The sequence below is a fragment of the Centruroides vittatus genome, unplaced genomic scaffold (genome assembly GCF_030686945.1).
Source record: "Centruroides vittatus isolate TY-2023 unplaced genomic scaffold, ASM3068694v2 contig_120, whole genome shotgun sequence".
In the NCBI taxonomy this organism is placed as follows: Eukaryota; Metazoa; Arthropoda; class Arachnida; order Scorpiones; family Buthidae; genus Centruroides; species Centruroides vittatus.
Genome location: NW_027120768.1, coordinates 2,243,628 through 2,269,452, shown reverse-complemented (window position 1 = coordinate 2,269,452; position 25,825 = coordinate 2,243,628). Strand labels below are relative to the sequence as shown.

The following is a 25,825-nucleotide window of genomic DNA, read 5'->3' as shown; positions in this document are numbered from 1 at the left end:
ATATAAAATACGAGATTTTGATGTGTTTGCTAACCACATAAAACACCTCTCTCGATTTAAAACACATAATTTATCTTGTTACTACTCCCTGTTTTGCTTATTGTATTCTTTATGGTGAATAAAACGCATAATTTTTACCTGTCATTCACACAAGAATATTATAAACGTGCTTTGTGCACACAGAAAAAATTATTTTTTGTGTTTATTACACACAAAAATCACTTGTTTATGTGTTTAACTGATATGAAAACACAAAAGATCAATTTCTAAATGCCTCATAACTTAATATGTAGCATTAAAACAAACCGGCAGTGTATGTTCTACATATAGAGCAGAATACATCTCATGAAATAGTCATATAGAAACACATTTCTTGCAAGTGTTAATCATACAAACGCTTAAACAATTAAACGATACATAAACAGTACTTATGTGTTAAAAAGTGTTAGAGAAACAAACACGGGAATACACTACAACTGTATCAAACGAGATGTGTTATCTAATACAATATAAAACAGAAGAGGAAACAATATAACACCTTTGTTATCAGTATCAACTGCTTATACTTATAAAACAATACATAAACGAACATAGGGACATCCCACAACTGTACAGAACGAGATGGTAATAGAACACAGAACAGCACAAGAGCTCTTAACACGTGTGCACCACGGAACAATACATATTTTAATACACGAGAACACCACACAAGTATAGAAAACAAAAACACGAGAAGCTCGACTATACGAAGAAGAAACAATATAATACACCAGAAAGCGGATAAAACAAACAGAAAAAAAGAAGAAGAAGAAATCGAAAAAGAGAAAACGCGAAAGACCAATCCATAAATCTTTCTTTAGAAAAATTATATCCCTTTTATTTCGAATTGATAATGGCCACAGTCTACAGATAATTATTAAAGAGATCACACAAGATATTAATTATGCTCGTGGGGAGGTCATAATTACCGAAACGACCTGTTCCGTTGTGTCGTAGAACACGGGAAAAAACAAGAGGGGGAGGGAAAACCAATGAAACAAATTGCCAATATACCATATTCATTTAAGTGACAGTTAAATTAAAATATCTCAAAAGTTTATATTTTATATTCTAAAATCTATCGTTTATCTTCCGAAAACATCTGTTCTTTCTCATTCGCCATCCACTTTTATCCTATTTGTATGGCAATTACCGTTTCTTTACTTTATCTTTAGAGGATTTTATATGTTCTCCCCCCTCTGTGCTTTTCTTGGAATGTATAAACTTTACGAAAGTTTATTTGCTTGATTTGTAATTCTTTCCAAAAAAATTACATGTATATATATATATATATCACGTGTTAAATGCTCTTTACTTTTTCGTAAGCGTAAACTGTTATTCAGTTGTTATTCAGATTTTCTTTTTTTTCTTCTTCTTCAAAGAAATAAATGTTTATATGCTTTGTACACTTGTTCCATGTCCGTTTTTTGAGAGCCGATATACTTTTTGTAAGTTAATTCGATAGTCTAGCAAAAATTTCCTGCGAGAGATATGTTTGAGAAAAATTTCCCGGTGTTTAGGGATATCCGCGTGTTGTTTTTAGATGTTTTGTAAGTTATAACTTTCAAAAATGTACCTTTTTAAACTGGAAATGGAAAAATAAAGAAGACAAAAAATTCCCTGCACAAGATATGTTTGAGGGAAATTTCCCGGTGTTCAGGGATTTCATGTGTTATTTTACAATGTTTTATAAGTTATAATCTTTAAAAATGTTTTTTAGTTAAAAATGAAAAGAACAAAAACATAATTAAAATAAGAAAACATCTTTAAATTATTTTTCTCCCTTTCCTAAAATGTCCCTAAATTTCACAGACGTCGAGTGTTATTTCGGAAGTTTTTAGTTACATTTTACTAATATCTTTGCAGGAGAATATTTGTGTTAACCTTATTGGAGAAATTTTAATATTTTTGTAGGTAAATTTGAATAAAACAATTCCCTTAAATATCTATTAAAAATTCCTACCGTTCTATATAAAATCCCTAATATAGTAGCATTAATGTAAATGATTCGTGATTTTAAAGCTACAAGCATTTGAGTAGTATACTTGAAACTTTCCTCGCATTTAATGTAAAACCTCACCTCACGAGGGATATTTAAATGAAAAATCTCCTCATAATTACCTCATCTTTATTCCTATATCTACCGGAAGTTTTTACAGAAGTAAGGAAAGAAAGAAAAAAAAACCCTGAGCACACTGGCATTTCTCAATGCCAGGGTTATGTTCATGGGTGGTTTCTCCCCGTCCCCGCTATTCATCTAACCACAACAACGGAAACTTATTATTCGCTTCAAATTTTCACACGAATGTCTCTTGTAAAAATTTAAAAAGGCGAAAACTCTGATATAGTTAAAGTAAAAGATATCACAACCCTCAGATATCCACTCGTGTGTATACCACAAAGAAAAAGAAAAAAAAAAAAAGCAGATGTTTGAGGTAAGAACCTGCTTACCATCATCAAAAGGAGAAATCTAAATCGTGAATAATAGAGATGAAACATAGCTAGAGGCCATTTTTTTCCTGGTTTACTTTCAATCTTAAAAAAAGGGAGGTTTCCATAAGGTATGGCTTCGGTTAGAAACTTCTTTAATTTTCTCCCCTTCCCCTCTCTTGTCTTCCTCTTCTTCTTCCTCCTCCTTGAATATTTACACAATAAAATATTTATTTTATCTTGAGAAATTGTATTAAATAGAAGAGTGGAAAGACAATTTTGTTGAAGATTTCATATGGTTGCTACAAAACCCAATATCCTCAGAAAGCCCCTTAATGGATCAATTCAATTTTCTGTCTACATTTCTAATTAAGACATATGAGCGGACGTGATATTTTTGGAGTGGCACCAAATCCAAGGATTCATCTATTACGTGTCAGCTAGAACCCCCCTATTGATTTTTTTCTTTATGGTGCAACATTTAGAGAATACTTTTTGAAGTTTCTATGTTGGGGGTCATTCCTAATTCAAAAGCACTTGTGATTCAATTAAAGTCTCTTCCCCTCCCCCTTCTTTATCCATTTTGTTATTTATTCTTCTTTCGTTACTCGAAACACTTGTACATTTTTAAAATTCTGTAAGGGTAACTCTTAAACACAAATCGAGTCTTGTCCCCTTTTTTTATTTTTTAAAGTAATTTTTACTCGTTTACCGAATTTGGTACCGGTTCTAAACTTACTCTTTTGAATGGTGATGAGTTTTTTTTTGGCTTGGTACTATTCACTAGTTTCTTAGTTCTATACATAAGCCCTGACATATGTAAGTTCTATCACAGTTTTAGTGGTTCCATACGTATAAATCTACCATTTTCATGGTTCTTTACGTAAAAAACCCGCTTTAATTTAGAGTTTTAGAGCTTTGGACCCATACTAAATGTGCCTAATTTAGTGTTTTTTCATTACAGCATACGAGGAAATAAGTGGAGGCGAATAGAATTAAGTATTGAGGCCGGTGTAATTTTAATTGTATTACTTATCCTAAAAGATGTAAATTGTTATAAGAACAGATATCAGAGCAAAGTATTCTTAGTTATCACATGATCCTTATCATTCTGTCATGGAAAAAGTGTGCAGAAATCTGTGATTTATTCGCCATCTTACTCCCTGTGAAAGTCAGTTAATTATATCTTTCTGCTACAGTACACTAACATATCAAAGCGTAAAACAGCATTTGCTACTGCTCAATGAGTAAATCCAGATATAAAAGTATCAATACAGGGATTTCCATAGATAAATATAGAACTAATACTACCCTATACCTGAACAAGACTCTCATAGAGATATAATAGAGGCTACAATATAGGATCTCGGGCATTTAAATGATTAATTGGAGAAGCAGACGGGCCTCTTATATGTTAAAACTTAGGGCCACAGTTGACACGATACGAAGCTACAATTTAGGAACTCATGCTTTTAAATTTATTATTATTTTATGGAAGAAGAAAGGCCTCTTATAAATTACTGCTTAGGCTCTTATGATGATGATAATTTGTATAAAATGAGGATATAACAGGGTCCTAATAATCATTAACTCATGAATATTTTTCTTATTTAATAAAGACAAATTCCTAAAAATAAATTTTAATGGCTTTCATACGAAACAAAAATAATTAATTTTCTTTTTCTGGATGTATACATAAGTTAATTTTCTAAAAAAAATAAAACGAAATTTTGTTTCTTAAAATTATATGCATAAATGGAGTTTGTCGTATTTTATTAAATTAAATAAAACTCTTTTAAGTAATTCTATGACAAATGATTTTTCATAAAGAAAAAGAAAAGTTTATTCTCTTGTAAGAAGCAAAAATTAATTTATTTCATAGCATAAGAATTCTAGATAAAGCTTTGATAACTTTAACTTTATACAACTTTACGTAATTATAAATTCAAAGTTTATAGATTGTTCTAAACTTGAGAATTCTACGTAATTTAAATTTCAGAATTCTAGATAATTCCAGATTCAAGAATTCTAGATAATTCCGGATTCAACGATTCTAGATAATTCCGGATTCAACGATTCTAGATAATTCCGAATCCGAGGTATTTTAGATAATATCTCATCCAGGAATTCTACATTATTCTAAATTCAATAATTCTACAATATCCTACCTCTAAAAGTTTCATATTATGTATATTCATAGTAAACAAAAAATTCGAGAAGAATTTTATAAGATTACGCTATATTCAAGAATTTTAACCATATTAAGAAGTAAACAATCAGTTTTAGAAATCTTCACTTTAAAAAAAATTCTAGAGAATTCTAACCAATATTTTAAAATTGTTTTTTAATTCTAGAAATTTTAAATTGTTCCATTTCTAAAGATTTTAGGTTATACCAAATCTTTTAATTCTAATTAATTCTAGATAAAATATAGGCTATATATATAGGCTATATATATATATAGCCTATATTTTATCTAGAATTAATTAGAATTAAAAGATTTGTTGAATATTGCCAAACGCAGATAAGAGGCGTAAAGATATTCTAGAAAATTCTATATGTATAAATTTATGTAATTTTTGAAATTCTAAATCATATAAATTTTACAATATATTAAAATTGTAGAATCTTTGCACTTTTGAAAAATAAACACGCATAGGTCTTACACTCTAGATTTAATATCTAGATTTAATAACACTACAATTCTAGAATTTTATTAATATTTTTACACAGTGATAAGTATACATTACATATAAAATTATATAAAATATTAATAATAATAATATAATAAATATGAAATAATTCTAGAATTTTAGAATATTTACATATTAGATTTTTTTTATTCGTGCTTATTTTTCTACAATATAAAAAATTCTATAATATTTCCTGATATTCTATTAGCCTATAGATAAATATTTAAAATTTCTTTTTTAGAATAAATTCTTGAATATATATTCTACAAATTGATTTACATTAATAGATATTTCTAGAATTATTTACTAATTAATAATAGAGATTTATACAATTTATAGATTTATTATTCTAGAAGTAGCGTATATAATGTTAGAAAAATGTTACGCTTTTTATGCTCTATAAAGTGTAATAAAAAAATAATTTATGCAGGAAATCCGATGTTTTTGCATGCATTTACTCAATTATGTAGCATATTTATAAGACAGATTAAAAATGAAGCATATTGATTAACATAAATAAGTGATAACCCTATTTAGTTAGGTCCACAAACCCTATTTATACAAGTAAGAGATGAAACGCGTTTGTTAACATAGATGAGTGGTAAACCTTATTAATATAAATAAGTAACATAGAGCAGGTTTTTTATATAGATATAAGAAGAATGTTTGCATGGATAAGAAAATGTACTTAGTTAGGTGTAGAATTTCTTCTAAATCCCAGATTTTAGAAATTTAGATAAAAATCTACGCAAGTCATTTCTATTCTAGAATTCTAGAATTTTATCAGGAAGTAGAATATAATAAAGTAAGAGGCAAATGATAGTGATAATACGAGTACTTCGAATGTTTCTATTGGAGTCAGAAGCACCTTGCTTCTTAGGGTTTCTGTCAGAGTATACCAAAAAACCAGTTTAGGGTTTCACGTATGTGTAAGAAGTACACCTTTAGGGTTTCTGTTAGGGTATAAGAAGCAACGTGTTTTAGGGTTTCTGTTAGGGTATAAGAAGCAACGTGTTTTAGGGTTTCTGTCAGGGTATAAGAAGCAACGTGTTTTGGGGTTTCTGTTAGGGTATAAGAAGCAACGTGTTTTAGGGTTTCTGTTAGGATATAAGAAGCAACGTGTTTTAGGGTTTCTGTTAGGGTATAAGAAGCAACGTGTTTTAGGGTTTCTGTTAGGGTATAAGAAGCAACGTGTTTTAGGGTTTCTGTTAGGGTATAAGAAGCAACGTGTTTTAGGGTTTCTGTTAGGGTATAAGAAGCAACGTGTTTTAGGAGGTCTGTTAGAGTATAAGAAGCACCATGTTTCTGATATGTATAACATACACATTACGTTTTAGGGTTTATATTAGGAGATAAGGAAAGGAATTATTGTTAGGTATATCAGCACTATTCTTTTATAATTTTCTCTCAAGGTATAAGAAACACCAGGATTTTAGGGCTTTCTATGATGATATGAGAAGAACTCATAGGGTTTTTAATAAGTATACAAGAACTGTACTTCTGAGGGTTATGAAAAAGCCATGTTTCAAGGAATTTCAGGGGTTTTTAGGGATAGAAGAACCAAACTTTTCACGATCTCGGTTAGGTTATATATGCCATATTTTACGAAAAGTATGATGTTTATTAAATGAAATAAACCATTTTTGTATCCTTCTCTATAATTTACAAGCATTATAAAAAATAAAAAAGAAGAATTTCGATTTGTTAAACTTACTTTATGATGTAAAAAATAAACTTACTAAACTACAGAAATTAAGAGAAAGAAGGTTAAAAAAGAAGTTTCTTAACTTATCAACTTTACAACAGTATATTTTCAATTATTTTCTAACAAATGAGAAAACTTTTCTATATTTTATCATATTAAACGGTGAATAAAGCATTTTTTAAACAAGATAAAAGAATTTTCCAAGAATTTCTCATTTAAGATGCGGTAAACGAGAAATGAAATTTATTTTTTATTTATTTCTTCTTTTATTAAACAGAAAATAAGCTTTGTTTATTATAAAATTTAGAATATTTCTACACAAAAATACTTTTAAAATCTCTACAAAAATACAAGAATTTTTCTAGAATTGATGAGACGTAAATCATCCCTATCGATAGACTGATCTGTAGAAAGAATGATGTTTCTGTAAAAGATCTTCTTGATAATCGTCTATATACTATATTTTTTACATAAATTACAATATTTTCCATATATTTTAAGTGCAGATATCAAAACTGTAATTTTCTTAAAGCCACATTTGTATTCATAACGTCCTCCTTATCAAATTAACTTTAATGTTTGCTGGAAAATATACATAATAATGCATACATATGTGTGTTTACTTCTATGTTTATGTGTTGGTATGTAAGAAAACAAGATGGAAATTTTGCTTCGTGGAAGAAAATATGTCTGGCAAGCTCTCGAGAGTCTCCACATCCATTCAAAAACATCAAAAATCTTAACAATCTTACATAAAATTAAATTATACAAGTGAATTTGTATTCAGTGGTTTCAGTTGTTTCCACTTCTTCAAGTCAAGAAGAGGTCATACGTCAAATATTTAAGAAAAAAAATTAAAATATCTAGATTATGTTTCTTCCCAGATATCAGAAACAATTGTTACTAATGCATAAAATGTAGTTTATGAGAGATAATGCTGTAAATCGGAGATGATGCTGGGCAATTACAAATTGGAACGATGTTGAGAAATTACAAAATAGAGATGATGCTGGGCGTTTAAAATTGCAAATGATGTGGGGGATTTAAAAGAAATTTCGTTTCTTTAACGCAAATTAATGTTTAAAAAGTTTATTAGATAATCCAATTGATCTTTGTTTATAAATTTAAAACTATTTTGAAAGATTACTGCTAGAAAAGTAGATACAATTTAAAGATTATCGACTTAATTGAAACGCTTTAAAAATTCAAAAAATATATTTTCTTTCGATCAAAATCTTATTATATTTTTAAATAAATATATTTTTATGTTAAAACTAAAAATTTACAGCTTAAAAATAGTTTATTCATATTTAAAAATGTCACATATCCTTCTTAAATTTATACGTCTTCTACAATAAATAACTGAATTTATCTTTTAAGAATTTATTCATTTATTATATATATATATATATTGTCAAAAAATATAGCTAAAAAACAGCTATTCTTTAGTATTTTTATAATAAAACTGCACAAAAAAGAGCTGATCTAAAAAATTTTCTGATAGAAGATCTCTACTCTGCTCCCAGACTTCATAACTAAAGAAAGCGTATTTTTGGAAAGTACTTCAGGCTATATTCTCAATTATTATCTACTATTGGAATTTTTTGGATATTTTTTAAGTTAAAATATTATTTTTGACGTTTCTTCTTAATAAAAATGACTATTTTAATTGCACGAAAAATGTATTTTCTGATATTCGCCATAAGGACATTCCTAATTAATTGCCACTTTTAGCAAATTAATTCTAAAATTATTCTAATCTCGCTTAGAAAATTATTCTATTCTTTTCTGAAACGTCATTCTAGAATTATTCTATTCTCTTCTGGAAAGTTATTCTAGAAATTATAATAAATCAGTTTTATATCAGAAAAATTTTCATGAATGAAGTTGGTCCTATCTGAAAATTCAAGATAATAATCACTAGAATTTATGAGATCGAAAGGAATTGTTGGTTGTAGAATCGAAAATTTTCAAATAACGCTATATAATTATCTAGAAATTCTATAAATAATGTATATAAAAGGGTATTCTTTGTATCTAAAAACTTATCAAAAAAACTGCGTTATCTGAAAGGTATTGTTTGCTTTTCTATAAAAAGTCAGAAGATATGACAATTGCTTAAAAAATCAGAAAGGATTTACAAGAAATTTCTAAAAAAAGCATTTATTTATGAAAAAAACGCATATTAATAGGAACAATTCTCTCTTTTTCTTTTCAAAATTTTAGGTAATAAGAACACTCCTTGCTACTCTTCATTTACAACTAGAGCCCTTTTCTGTAAAGGATCTACTTATATTCTTATCTGTGAATAATAAGAATAGAATATTTCCAACAGAAGCAGGATAAGTTCAGAATGTTTCTAATAGATTCAGAATGTTCAGGATAATTTATAAAGATTCTGTAGTAGTTAAGAATCAGAGATGATGCTAAAATATTTAAAACAAAGAAAGGGATGCCGGTACTGTAAAAAAAAGTAAGAGTATAATCTTATTAATAAATAAAAATTTCAAAAAAAAAAATCCCGAACTTAACAACTAAAAAGACAGAGAAATGTGAAATTAACTAGAAATTTAAAAAACTGAATTAACTCTCTTTAAGCGTAGTTACTGTTAAACAAAGGATTTAAGTTTGTATAGAAGAGAAAACTTTCCAAACTGCTCAATTATTTTCTACAGGTAAACAAATAAAGGATTCGATAAACAGAGAAGAGTTTTATTTTAAAAAAAGAAAAGCTTGAATGAATTTTTAAGGAAGGATTTCGCTAGAAAGATTGTATAGATTAATAAAGTCTAGTCTACACGATAGACGGGATGGAGATGCAAGTAGATTGTGTAAAGTCCAGGGAGATTGCGTTGAATGGAGATCAATATTAATGAAGTATATTTTGTCAGATTGGTTTGACATTGCCATAGGATGTTGTCTTTGTTGCTGTTTAATATTTTTATGAATAAATCATATGACAAAGCAAACACAATAGCGGTTTATTGACGTAGAAGGATAACAAGTTTTGATGTAATCTGTACAAGAAAATTCCTTAATTCTCGTGGATTAATTTGTTGAAACTGCTATCTTTACTTAAAAGATATCTTCCAGGCATCGTCTAGTTTAAATTTTTGGTTTATTTTAGTTATTACAAGCAAAAATTCTGGCCTATTTATGAAAAAAAACCGCTTAAAAAACTCGTATAGAACATCGAGTGAAAACTTCGTTTTATTCAGAAAATAAAGCTTTATTTTATTAAATAAATTATCATTTTAGTATCTATAAGACGTTATTTAATCATTTTTAATAAATAGAAAATAAATTATTTATATTATTTATTTTAAAGCGTTTCATTAACACCGCATCCTCATCGATCGTGTATAACGCGCACTGAAGTTAACCGTTTAAAAAAATATAAATATGTGTATTTATGTAAAGAGCAATTGAAAATGGATAAAATTGATATAAAATGAGACACGATTCTTAAAAAATATAATCTTTTTCTGAGTGTTTACTGAGAAAATTGAACGTAAGATGAGGGGGAAATCGCTTAGAGAGATATAATTATTACAATAATTAAAATAATATTTAAAAAAATAATAATAAAAATTTGAATTGTGTATTCTAATTTATTTTTCTGCTAAAGATTACATTATAAACAACTTGACCTTTTCTACAATTCATGTAAAAGCATTAAAATTTCTCTTTAAAATCCCTGTAGAAAACGTAACTTACAAATCCTCATCTCTTAGGAGTAAGGTAAAAACAAAGAAGAATTTTGCTTGTTGTTGCTACGAATTTTATATTGAAATTTACTATATAACAAGAATATTTGCTTTATTATTTAAAAATAAACAAAAAAAGATATATTTTTTAATATATTTCTTCTTCGTTCTGGCAAGATTATAGTGACAAAACGCCGTTGACAATTCACTAAAGTCCACTGTAAAACTTTACAAGTCAGGCTTTCTAGAGTGTGAAAAATAAGTTAAAAATTAAGTTAGTAAAGTTTTTTTTTAAGAAAATAAACTGCAAATAAAAGCTTCAGGTTGATGAAGTTAAATTCTTTGACCAAAAGCAGCAAGAACCGATCATAAGATATAATACACTTTACAGTTACTTAAAGCACTTTGTCGAAAGTTTAGCAATGAACAAAATGGCGTTATAAAGTAACAAAATATAGCACTAAAGTGCTTTTTTTGAGGTCCACTTCTCTTAAGAAACTCCTACAAGGAACAAAGGTTTTACAGCTTTTGTTCCTTGTAAAATTCATAAAGGATCACGGTGAGCTTCAGGAGGAACAAAGATGAATTCCTAAAAGAAAGGGGTAAGATCATGGAAATGCTCTTCCCCTATGTGATCGAAATTTCACTTAAAACTTTGTTTTTAATTAACCTTCCCTCCTCTTCTTTTCGAAATCATCAAGATAATCCAGTATTAAAATAAACAAAGGATTATCCTGATGCATTAAGGAATTAGGAAAGCTGCAAGGAACACCTTCCGTTCTTCATCCTTAGAGAACGTATTTCCTGACTTACAGGATATCGGCGGAGGCTTATGACGTCAGCAATTACCTAACATACAACTTTATCCGGCAACACTTTCTTTAATCTCTCAATTTCCGAAAGTATTTTCATTAAACTGGGATAGAAAGGAAAGAACGAAGGGGGGTATGGAAAAAATGGCGAGAGAGAGAGAGAAAGACGGGAGAAGGGGAGAAGAGAGAAAGAGAAAATGTATAAAATTCCATTTAAAACGATTAAAATTTTCATAAATTAATCAAATTATAACTTTATTTTTAAAGGAATTTCAAACGCATCTTAATTATCGCGCGAAAGGGTGGAAGATATTTTATTATTGCGAATTTTTACCCCCTCCGTTCAACATTCTTATAATTACTGTTTTCGATTGTAATTTTTTTTTATTTTTATTTTTTAATTTTTCTTTATTTTACTTTTTTGGGTGTTGAACTTGTAGAATGTGAACCCTCACTTGACACTTCCAAAGATATTCTTAATTAGCGGAATCTCCTTTTACTACGTGAAATTCGTTTCAATCGATATTTCACGACGGGTGAATATTCATTACATTTTCTCCTAACTGTGCCGTAATGATGTTGCCTTCCCACTTTGTTGCCACCCCGTGCCCGTAATTGTGAACCACTCCGTTAAAGTGGTGACGTCGACCCGGATCACGTGACCCGATACGTGACGATATTAGGAAGCACGTGCTGAGATGCAATGCCTAACTTTCCCATCATCCTCATCACTGATATCTTTGTTAGCAAAAGGACAAAGTTGAGTACTGGGTGATGAAAACTAAGAAAGGAGAAGAAGAAAAAAGAAAAACACTTTTGATGAATGGAAAGTTGTATCTTTTTTCTTCACTCCCCCCTTTCTTGTGTGTACATGTTGCCATCTTTAAACTTTTAAAGCTTTGTTCAATAACGTAACGAGTTTCTTGCAAGGAAACTCTTGAACTTCCCTTGTAAGAATTTGCTAAGTTTTACGCTTTGTAATAAGTAAAATATTAAATTTCTTTCGGTGGGAATTGGTGTTTTCGATGTCGTGTCCAAATTTTTGGCAAAATTATTGAATTCTTCTTTTATTTTTTTCTTGGTTTTCTTTAATATCCTCAATTCTCTCAGGATGGGTGGAGCTCCGCTGCAATGTTTTGTCAACTTTGTTTCCTTTTTTTTCTGAGGATATTTCGAGATTAATTTTCAGTCGAGTAAGAGAAATATTACATGAACCTCGATGACAAATCAATTTTATATACTCAAACTGCTTTAAAACGATATTTAGTTGCTTTATATTATGCTTAAAGTCTGGACCATTAGCGTATTATAAGGTAATAATGAATGCTTCAATGTGAAAGTTTATATTTGGAACTTGAGGAAGGTGCTCTGTCGCTGAGTACTTCACCTTCGATTTGGAAAACAAATGAAAATTGTAGCTTACAAAACGTAAAAATCTCATAAAATAATTGAATACATTTTGAAATTTTAGTTTTTGTATAAAACTTCAAAATGTATCCTAACTTTTTACTGAGACTTGAAACGAAGGGCAAAAGTTGATGAAGGAGCCATCATTCTATATACAAATACAAATACGATATACAAAGAAGCTTCAGTAAAAACTAGCTAAAACACAAATTATAATAGAGGTATACCTCGAGTTATGTCATTTCGAGTTACGTCGTTCTCGATTATACGTCGTTTGTCAAAAAAGTATATGGAAAAATAAAAATCAAGTTCAAGTCATTTTATTCGACTTTACATCTGTCCGCCACAAATATTGAAGTCGCAATATCACTAGAAAAGCGTTAAAAGCACCTAAAATCATATTAAAATATGTACATTTACAGTAAATGTTAACATAATCATCATAAATCCTAGAGAACGAAACATGAAAACATCTGTATTTCTGTTGTCTTATTAAGCGGTCTTTAAGTGCTCATTATTGGCGTTTTCCACCGTAGTTTCGACTTACGTCGTAACTACACAAGTAAATTCGACTTACGTCGCCTCTCCTGGAACCAATTACCGACGTAAGGCGAGGTATTCCTGTACATAAATTTGTTGTAGGAGTAACTTATAAAGCCTCTTAATTTAAAAAGAATAATAATATCAGCTATAGTATATAAAACTCTTAGTTTTCTACTAAGACTTGAGATGAATAAATTAGGTTGAAGAAGCGGTAATTCTCTCGTATATACAAGAAGCCTGGTAACAGTTAACCAATAGTTGGAGTTAAACACAAATATGCTGTAGGAGCAACTATTAAGATCCTCCAAACACGTAAAGGATGAAAAAGTAATCATTGAAGAACATGCAATGCATAACAGAAGCTTACAAACTTTAGTACAAGCAATATATAAATATCTATAAATTAAAAAAATACATACATATGAAGCGTAATTAGCTTAAAATTGATATAGAATCTCACGTACAAGACCAAATTACAAAGGAAATTTATCGTGGATAAGTTTAATTTCCTGTTTTTATCAAGCTACCAAGAGACTTGTATAAAGCGCGCCTACCATAGAAAAAAATTAAAATAATATTGAAGAAACGAGAAAAGAATTAAATTATTAAACTATCAAAACACAATTTAAGCTAAAGAACGAAAAATTAAATAAATAAATTCTTAAAAATAATAAATAAATTCGTTTTCTGCGAAATCCTCGCAAATTACAATGGAGGGAAGATAAATTTAGTTAGATAAATTATATAATTTTTTAATAAAATATAACATTTTCATTTCCGTTTATTCAATAAATAATTTTATTATACCAAAACATTTTCAATATTTTAATGAAACAAGCGAAAAAAGAAATAATAATAATATTCTACTGAAATTCCCGCTCTTAACATCGCTTCCCAATAAAACTCATTAAGTTCCACCCAATAGCGCTCAATTTAATGATTTTACTTAGAAAAATAAAGGTTTTAATCCGTTTAAAATTCAGTAAATTGTATGTGATTAGTTTAATAAAATGTTCAAAGAAGAAAAATAAGAATAAAAAGGTGTAAGATGGCTCTTAAGAGCCAACCGAAACGATAATTACATTATAAAATATGACTAGAGCACTTACTGTTTAATTGACTGAATTATTTATCATTTCTGCTAAATATTTAAGTATCAGTTTATTTTAACTTTTTAATATGAATATTTTCGAAATCATTAAAATTAATAAAAATTTTATAGCGAATTTTCTCATTAAATATATATATTTTTATACGATTTTTTGGCTATATTCTTATGAATATTTTAATCGAGAGGCGCCTCTTGTGGTCTAATTCGAAACTAATTTAAAAATTCCAATATCCATTTCTATGAATGACGCCATTTTCTTTTTGTTTTTTTTCCCCCTCTATCTTTTTGAATTATTGATAATCGATATCCGAAAATAATTTCGAGATTTTGGGCTATTTAAGGAAGGGGCTTATAATTTAACTTGCCTCCGCCCAATTTTATGGGCAATTCTTATAAAATTTGCTTAATTGAAAACATTTTTGTAATTATAATCGAACCTCCAGTAACGGCCACTTCTGTTAAGTGGCCATTTTCGGGAATTTTTTGAATATAAATGCATGCCCGAAACCTCCAAACAACCGCCATTTTTTAATGTTCCCGTTACTGGCCGTTGTTCGGAGGTTTGACTGTATTTCAATTACGGCAGGAATTATGAGGATTTCGCCATGTTGAAGTCATATTACATTTCAGTAACTTTGGGCGGAGGTAGTACGAAAGAATGCATTGCAAAACATTATTTAGAGAGAGAGAGAGAGAGAGAGAGAGAGAGACCTTATAAATTTGTCTTGCCTCCGCTCAATTTTATGAGCACAATGGATTAAAATATGGCTCAAAAAATTGGCCAGAACATTCAATTTCACCTTCTTCGTCTAAATTCTTATCAAATTTGGCAGTAATTAAAAAGCCATTTTTCTAACCTTCATTAACGATCACCTCTAGACAGCGGGCATATAGGACATGCATACAAATAACCTTCAAACAACGGCCCTTTTTAAATATGTTTTCAGGGGTTTGACTGTATTTCGATTATTGAAAGAAATTATCAAGTCTTACATTTCAGTAACTTTGCATACAAAGTAACCTGCAAAGAACGACCACCTCCGAACAACGGCCACTCTTCAGAGTTTTGAGTGTATTTCGTTTTTGAAAAGGAATTATCAGGGTGACGCCATGTTACGCTTGAACTTTCTTGAATTTGGGCAGAGCTCTTAACAAAAGATGTACTGTATACATATATATACAGTAGCGCTGTAATTAGTTAAGGGGCATTATACAGAGGTGATTTATAATTTTGGGGTGGAGCGTGCTGAAGTTTTGCGCTATTTACTGTTAACGAATCCGCCCAAATTGCGTTAACTTCAATTTAATCTGGCTACTTCCGCCATCTACCGTTGAAATTTTTATTAATTTCTTTCATTTATTTCTTCTATTGTTCGTCCTGTGTATAGCCAATTTAGGGAGAGTCACATAGTCATCGTGATGAGTCACTTCACCCTTCAACGTTTCTCAACGTTCCCTCGTCTAACCTGCTTCATTAAGAATTTATTTAGTTTATTTTTCGTTTCCAAAATTCATTATGGCGGCCAACAGATTAGGATCAGTTGAAATGGTATCTTAGATGATCTCATTAAATTTTAACCTCGCAATTCTGATAAAAGGAGCCTTAATGAAGCCTTACAGTTACAGATAATGGCTACAATAAACCAATCCTAAAGATGGAACAAAGGCCAAAATTCTCACCAGCTGAGCCTTATTAGCCAGCCTTCTTGATGGGGAATACCAGGTAAATGTACTGTATTAATAACAGAAGGCTTATTAAGGCTCAAATTATAAGGATTATTAAACTTGTCATTTTCTTATAGGCTTACAGTTATATCAGACTTAAAATGCTAGCCTTATTATTTTACACATTTTAATAATTATAGGTTTATATTACTTTAGAGCCTTAATGACTTTAAAATATAAGCCATGTAATTATAAACTCGCATCACTATTACTAAAAAGAGCATTAGAAATTGCAAAACTATAAAAAAACAAAAGAGCCTTTTCAATTCTAAATTAGCACAAAATGCTGATTAAAAAAGGGTAAAAAAATGCCTCTAAGTGCAAAATATTTTTAATTTTCTCGAAAGTAGCCTCTTAAGTTGCTTAACAGTCTCATCGCTAATAAAAGAAATGTTAACGGCTACGTAATAGCCTTAATAAATGGTGCCTTACTAACTAGAAAATAGCCTGCTAATCGGTGCCTTATTAACTACAAAATAGCCTTAATAAATGGTGCCTTATTAATTATATTAACTAAAAAATAACCTTCTAATAGTGCTTTATTAACTAGAAAATAGCCTTTTAATGGTTCCCTATTAACTAGAAAATAGCCTAAATAAATGATATTTTATTAACTATATTAACTAGAATATAGCCTTTTATTGGTTCCCTATTAACTAGAAAATAGCCTAAATAAATTATGTCTTATTAACTATATTAACTAGAATATAGCCTTATAATAGTGCCTTATTAACTAGAAAATAGCCTACTACACTAATAAAACAAATCTTAATCGTCATCTTTATGTAATTTTATTAGTTCAGCAAGGCTAACGTAATCGATGGAAAGCAGCGATAACAGTCTTTTATTATTGCTGCTGATACCGGGTTCGAGCATCGACACTTAGTTTTATTTTGATCAATTACACGAGGTATTGTTGCGTTAGAAGTTTTATAATTAGGGTGACACGACATTGAGGCGTTTTGGCATCGTAACTAGAATTTTACAAAGTTTCAGCAACTTCAAATTATGTTCGTGACAAATTCACGTCACCATTGAATCAAAACGATCACGCAACCAAATTGTGTAGTAACAGGAAACACAAAATGAAGTGTTGTCATCATTTAACACAGCGATTCGTCCTGCCGTAACCGTACTTACTACTGTAGTAATAAAATGCACAAGGGTACGTAACCATTCAGTTTTTCATAGTAACATAATTCGTAGTAATAATTCAGTACTGTAGTAACATAATTTACTTGTGCGCAGTTAAATTATGTTACTACAGTAGTAATACACAGATAATAGCGTAACGAAGCGTAACTCAAAATGCCTACATGGTAAATTAATACTACTGTAATCTGTAATAATAAAACAGTAAACATTAGTCAAATTGAGTTTCTGTACTTTATTATTATAGTAGAATTAATTAACTGTATACAATTTAGGCATATTGACTTACTATATACAGTTAATTATTGCTACTACAGTAATAAAACACAGAAAATGTTATAACATAGAGATTTAATCTGCCTAAATTTATGCGGTTAAATAATGCTATTACAGTAATAAATGCGGAAAGCATTATTATTTAACACAATAATTCTGAACTGTGTACAGCTGTATAATGCTAATATAGTAATAAGATGCACAAAACTCATCCTTAAACATAGAGATTCAACTTCACAATGCTAATATACGTACTTTATACTTATAGCAGCATTGCATGCGCTACGTAATGCTACTACAGTTATTCATTAACAATACGTAGTAACGTAATGCTACTATAACAATGTATGTTACGTAATGCTACTACAGTTATGAAATGATTCCGTCTCTTTCATCGAAAGATCGCGTTTACTTTTAAATCCGTGCTACTACAGCTCTAAGAATAAAAAAAATCGATTTATGCCTCGGGCATCAATAAAAAACACTGCAGTTATTTTATATATTTTTTCAGTTCTAAATGAGTAAAGAAATAAAATTCTTCTATAGTTAATTAACCTAAATAGCATCTTTTATAAGATCACTACTACTATAGGATTTTTTATTTCATCAATAAAATGGTTTTTATTAGTACTAAACGGGCATAATTTAGTGTCATTTCCGTAGATTGTTCGTTGGGTAATGTATATGCTACTAAGGGAATAAAAGGCGAAAAAAAACACACACCCGTGCACTTATGACGTTTGTTTCTTGAATTTCCTCCATTTTATTAATATTAAAGTAGCATAAGGTCGATATGCAAATAGCCGTTTTAGGTAAATACGTTACTTGCTCTCTACTACATTTGCAGTAATATTTGGCTTTCGTAACGCTGTCTCGTTATGCGACTATTGTAGGAATAACAGTGACTGTATCAATAATAAAATCCTAGTAGTTATTCGAGAATACCCTTTATTATGGGACGCCCAAGGGGAGACAAAGCAGCAAACTGCTCTGGTCCCCGATGAAACTGGGCCCCCTTATACGATGGCTTTTTTTCTCTTTACTTTCTGTTAATTTACTCTGCTGTAGGATCCCTATACAACATTTGTTTCATGTACTTTGCTCTAGGGTCTCCAATATATATTTCGTCCCGTTACGGGTGGGCCTGTTTATTACTGTAGTAGTAAATTCTAGATTCTGGTTCTAAAATATGCAAAAATGGAAATAAATAAAAAATTCCTGTTGTACAGTGCTTCCATAATTAGCATTCTGTTACAGTAACAATACCAAGCGTTACATTGTTAATTTGATATTAGAAATGAGGTAAACTCACGAAATTAACACATTCCATTATCTTATTTCCGTAGTAGCAAGGAGAAAGAATGCCATGGTAGCAGGATAAAGGATGCCATGGTAGCAAGATAAAGGATGCCATGGTAGCAGGATAAAGGATGCTATGGTATCAGGATTAAAGATGCCATGGTAGCAGAGGAAAAGATGCCATGGTAGCAGGATAAAGGATGCCATGGTAGCAGGATAAAGGATGCCATGGTAGCAGGGGAAAGGATGCCATGATAATAAAGGAAAGGATGCCAAGGAAGCAGGGGAAAGAAAATATTTTTTGAATTAATTAAAATGCTATTAAAGTAACAATAAACGTCGAAGGTTATTATCAGGCACGAAAAGTAGAGGACAGGATATTTTCTAGGCCAATACAGCGTGCTATTAAAGTAATAAAAGGCAAGAAATCTTACACAATTGCAGGAAACACAAGCTTTTACCGATATATAACCCGAGTAATAACCACAATTTGTTACTGTATCAGTACGTCACGGCACAATCTAAATTCGATCTCCAATCTCTTAACCAGGACAGCTTCGTTATTACGTCACTTAATTAAATACAAAACGTAAATTTACCGCAAGTAATGACATTACTGATGCTACTTTAAGAATAAAAGAGACGTTTAGCTATTTAAGCGCGAGCTCGAAATTAAAAAAATAATAATAATAATATAAAATTTCATTTCGGTAACGTCACAAATAAATGTATAACGATTTATTCCTACAGAAGTATTAATTTAATTATCTATTTCCATAGAAATATTACAGTTTTTTTATATGAGGGTATGATCACCGTTTTTTATTTCTGTAGAAGTATGGTCATCACTTTTATTCCTACAGAGGTATGATCATTTTTATTCCTATGGAAGTAAGGACATCTTTTTATTCCCGTAGAAATACTATCATTTTATTCCTACAGGAGTAAGGTAACCACTTTATTTGTATAGAATTACGATCATTTTGTTCCTATAGAAGTATCGTCGTCTTTTATATTCCTACACAAAAACCTCCACATTTTTTATTCCCCTAAACAGCATAATCACTTTCTTCATTTCCGCAGAATTACAATCAATTTGTATTCATCTATAGAAGTACGATAAAATACTTCTTTTACGGGTTGCAGAGTGTTAATTCCTACTTTCATTCCTACAAAAGCATAATTACTTTATTATTCTTACCGCAGTATCATCTTTTATATTCCTACAGCGGTGGGCAGGCGTACTTAATTCCTATAAAATCACATTATTCTCACAGAAGTACGATCCTTTCAAGTTCCTATATCATCTTTATTCCTGTAGAAGTACGCCGGAATTTTCTATTCCTGCAGAAATCTGATGCCAGTGAGTTACTTTTTATAGTCCTGTAGGAGCTTAATCGCCTTATTTACGCCTATAAAAGTGCAGTCACGTTTTTATTCCTGTAGAAGTATCAATTTTTCCCCCTCTGCATCGGCACTAGATGTGCAATTCTCAACATGGTGCATCCCCCAACGGAACTTCCGTTTGACGTGAAAACATCTTATAATTGATGAGGTGACGGTTGAACTAGGATTCCCTATTTTCTTTACCAATTTCTATTTTTTATTCCTACTTTATCGAATCAAAATTCAATTTTAACAAAGTTTATTCCCTTCCTCTGTTATAACTCATGCTACTGTAAGAACACTGCAAACACTTCTTTCTATACACTTAATTGAAACACAGATATATTATTTTTCCCATTCATCTTAACGCCCTTTTCATATGTGTTACGCTTTGCCATTTTCTACTTAATCTATTCGTTTCCTATTTAACTGTTGTAGTAACAATCATTTTTCTCATTGTTTCTTCCACCCAATTTTCCACCATCCCTCATACTTCACACTTAAGTAAGGTATCAATAGGAAAGTTTCAATAATAAATCGAATTTTTCAACCCCGCGGCTTGACCGTAACCGGTAACATTTACTTTTTGTGTACGAAACGTTTCGTTTGAATCTCTCGAGTTACGCTCGTAACGTTGGCAAATATCAAAATTCATTTGGAATCAATTGAAATTTTCTACATCTATAATTCTAGTTTTCCAGTTTATAAAGGTGCATAACGCGTAACCATAAACTAAATTTAACCGCTTTTCACGAATAGCTTAAGTAAGACTTTAGTGTTTATCGTAACTATAGCTATTACTCGTTAGTTTATCACAATAGTAATCCTAACGGTAAACAGTGACGAGCGTAACATTACCGGAAACGAAATTTCCTACCTTATTCAAGATTTTCATCGTTTTTTCACCTATTTTCCCAGCCAACTAGCTCTCATCTTAAGTGAGATAGTGACATTGATCAATTAATACACTCGGTTTTTCGTCACCCTGACCCTGTAACAAATTTCTACAGCACCTGTTACCTACTTGATACTGATCAGTAAATAAGTACACAGTTTCCTACTTAGTTCCTCGATTAGTACCGTTACAATTAATTCATTTTATATACCTTACAGAGATTCGAGCGACTTTAACGTCACCTAATAATCGTATTTTTCAATACGTAACTTAAATATCGAATTTACTTAAATTTCTGGTGTTACACCAGAAATTTAAGTAAATTCGATATTATAGCTATATAAAATTATTATTTTTTCAACAAATTACGTGATGTATATACTAATAAACTAGTATAATGAAAAGAAAAAAGATCGAGTAGTAACACCAATTACATTTCTCTATATACAGGGCCACACTGTTAACTTTCCCCCTGTCTGTAGGGATTTACGTAGATAGTGGGAATTAATTCCCCCCATATCTCTTGTAACTGGTTTCTTAATGAACAGACAAGCATACAGACGTGTAATAAATCAAACACAAAACCTTATTCATATTCAATTAGCATTACTAACTCAAGCGTAACTTTTGCTAGGAACGAGTGAAACTTTTCACAAATATAATAAGACGTTACAAAATTGTTATTATAGTAGTAAATGGTACATTTATACGGCATTATTATGGCATTAAGTTGTTACGTTACGTTGAAAGATAATTATAATAATACATAGAGGGGGGAGAAAAGCGGAAACAGTTTTTCTTTCGAGCAGACACAACTTCCTGTATTACAGACGAGTGCGTGCGGAGCCTATTGTCTGATTAGGACTCTTATCCAATCCTCTTCATGTTACCCCCCTAATCCACATTGTTTGTAGCATTACTTACAAACTCGACCTAATTTTTTTCTCATGCCACTACCCAGTAATCCCCCATTAAGTGAAAAAGGGGCTTAAAGTTAGTGGTAAAATAATGAAATACCATAAAGAAACACGGAGGGGACGACTCAAAACGGGGTTCTATTTTCTTTGGGGCTCACAAATCCCCCAAGTTGGCTAATAATGGCATTAAGTAGTAACGATATCGATGCTACTCGCGCACAGTTTTTTTTTTAAAATAATCGCTAGGTGTTACGTTAGACGAGAATTTAAGCGTAACAGTGACGTTATAGAAGAATTTGGCGGAGACAGCGATCGGTTTAAAACGTAACTATACCCCAAAATAACGAAATTAGACGAACGTAACCGTCACGACCGAAGTCACGGATGGCCTGGGGCATCGATATAGCACCTGGTCAACCGGTACAACAGATGTTACTACATTAACAATAGTATAGTAAGATGGGTACTTACCTCATCTTCTCCCGTGGTGTCCAGGCTGTGGCTGAGAATAGGTGGGCTATCAGTCTCTGATACAGACATCAGGGTGCTGGGTAAAATCTGTACACAAAAAACAGTGTGATTGGCGTGCTGTAATTGTGAATAAGTGAGTGAACGTGAGTGTGAATGAGTGAGTGAGGGTTATAGAAACGTATAACTCGTATCGGCTACATGTACGATACGTGTGCGCATAGACCCGTGCCCAGAGACCAGAGGGAACAGAGCAAGGTGTGCTCACCACGCCGTTCACCTAGCTGTGACGTTACTTCCTGTGGTCACGTGACGCGCCATCGATCGCCGCGACTGGAGGAGTGCTCAGGTGAGAAGTCAGTGTGGTTGGCCGCTCTGAAATAATTATTAAGAGAGATGATAGTGAAACAATTACATCAGAGACAGAAAGAAAACTTTGATAGATATCACTTTACCGCATAATTATTAATGATCCAATTGGAATAATATAAATAAACATGCAGCAGTAGCAACAGCAGCAGCAGCATCATCTCCGTGTGAAGAAATGGCAGCGATGTGTATACATATGTACACATGTACAGCCTTAAAACGAAATTAACGTTTAGTACGGAGCGCGCGGGGGGTGTGTGTGGGCTTTATACGTTTCGTTACTCCCTTCGCTTAACTCATTTAGCTGTCTGCTCTTCGTTCTTTATCGCCGATACCGTAAAATTATCAATATTCCCTATTGTTTATACCCTATAAACAATAGGAGGTAACGCTATCCCCGTAAATAACCCTTATATAACGCGTTAAATGGCTTAAAAACCCAGTAAATTAACTGATTTACCTCACTCGTTTATTTAATTTAATTATATTTTTGGATCGTTTACCTTCCGCGCGTTATAACGGGGGAGGTCAGATTATTTCTACACGGTAAAGAAGTTTAGCTAAATGAGCTTATACAGCCGATTTTATCTCACTGATACGTTAATTCAGCTATATTTCGTGTTACTTAACGTCTATACAATATAGAGGGCTTAGCATTAACCCTGTAATGCACGTAGGAGGTTAGTATGATAAGCAGTTCTGTCACGTGATTTGCACTTGCTTATTTTTTTCATATATCGTGGATCATCATACCCATAACATACTACAAACTACGGACGTAACATCATCCTAGTTAATACGTAGAAAGTTAACAAAATGGGCACAGAAACCACCATATTCTTCCATTCACATATTAATTCAACTGTATTTACGGGTTCCTCCTCTCTACCCCATTACACGAGAGGTAACCTCTCCTATATAACACCTAGATTAGCAAAATGGGCAAATTCAATTACGTGACTCCCCGAAATGGGCATAGAAACCACAAAATTCTTCCATTCGCATATTAATTCAGCCATATTTACGGTTTCTTCCCCTCTACCCATCACAGGACGTAAGCCACCATACACAACGCTTAAAAGATTGGGAAAATTAAATCACGTGACTCCCCCCAAAAAAGGCACGGAAACCACCAAATTCTGCTCTTTTCATATTAATTTAACTATAGTTATGGTTTCCTCCCCTCTACCGTTTACACCGGACGTAAAGCCACTCAGAAGATTAGAAAAATGGGCAAATTCAACCACGCGACCCCCAAAAATGGGTCAAATCCTTTTCGCATATTAATCCTCTTCTATCCATTACGTAAAGCCACCCCGCACAACACCTAGGAGACTGTCCAATTCAACCACGCGAACCCCCCCACGATAAAACGGGCACAGAAACCACTAGATCCTCCGTTTATTTCCTATATTAATTCGGACACATTTAACAAAGGGGGGACGTACGAAAGTTTCGAAAGAAAACACCCCCACCCACCCCTTCCAGTTAAAGGTAAGGCGAAGACATTAGCAGCAAAACTCGGCCTTAGTTATTATGTGGCTGATAAATATGTTTCTACTCCACACACAGACACACACACAGACACACACGATACAGGTAGAACGCAGGCGCAGTGTTATATACCTGTACTTGGATCGGAAAGGAAACACCTGTCCAATGTCTTGCGGGAAAAGCAACCACTCCGAGAGTGACATCTCTGTAAGGACTGAAAGATTGTTTATGATGTTTGCAAGATACACTTTGCTTTAAACGAATATTTTACCTTGCAACATGGCAAAAATGGTTTTAAAGTACGTACAACTGAAATTGCCTTTACCTTCATCTAGATTAAGATAAAGTAAAGAAATATTTGCATGAACAGATGCTACAGGAAATTTATTCTCAAGGCCTCTTTCTTCTTCTTCTATCAAATTTCTTAAGATCTTAAATTATAAATTATTAAATGCAATTGTTATTATTATTGTTGTTTTTAATTGTCGATGTTTGGTGTTCGGGAAATAATCGATTAATCGATTTCTTTTTTTTTTTCCTTTCTTTTTTTAAAATTGTAATCGTGTGAAATCGCCGCGAAGTGAATCGGGTTTGGTTATTTGGATTTTTAATTATTAAATTTCATAATTTAAATTTTAATTATTAAATTTCACAATTGAAATTTCACTGATTAAATTTAATAAATAAAATTTCGCCTTTAGTTATTTTTTAAACTGATTTTCCTCTTATTAAATTTGAACATTTGAAATTTCATATTCGGTTATTTATTTAATTGATATTACAGTAATTAAGTTATAAACAACTGAATTTCTCATTCGATTATTTTTTGTTGCAAATTTCATTAATTACATTTAGCAATTAAAACTTTATTTTTAATAATTAAATTTAAAAGCTAATTTAGTTTTTTTTTCAAATTGAAATTTCAATAATTAATTAAGTAATTGAAATTTCTCTTTTATTTATTTATTTAATTAATTTAAATTTCATTGATTAAATTCAACGATATTTAAATTTATGAAATTAATTGAAATAATTAAAATTTGGCAAATGAATTTGAAAGGCGTGAAATTTCGCTAGAATTAAAGTTTAATTAATTAAAAATTAGGTGAAATCGTTGTTAAAAAGTCAAAATTCGGCAATAAATTGAATGAAATTTCTATATTTTGGCATGAAATTATGCTAGTATACACTTGAAATTAAGTGAAATTTGGTATTTTTTACAATTTAATAATTAAAAATTGAATGAAATTCGATAAATAAATTTGTAAATCGGAGAAATTTTAGCGAAATTCTCGAAATTTAAGACTAAAAATCATCGACAAATTCAACGAAATTTCAGTGAAATCTAATTATTATTTAAAATTCAATAGAACTTTATTATTTAGAATTAAATGAAA

General features: G+C 30.9%; 1 pseudogene; it reads right to left on the bottom strand.

Annotated features, from left to right (window-relative positions):
* Positions 1-24,642, bottom strand: part of LOC136984954 (protein couch potato-like) — a 96,260-nt pseudogene extending 71,618 nt beyond the window's left edge.
* Between the last annotated feature and the right edge of the window lie 1,183 nt (positions 24,643-25,825).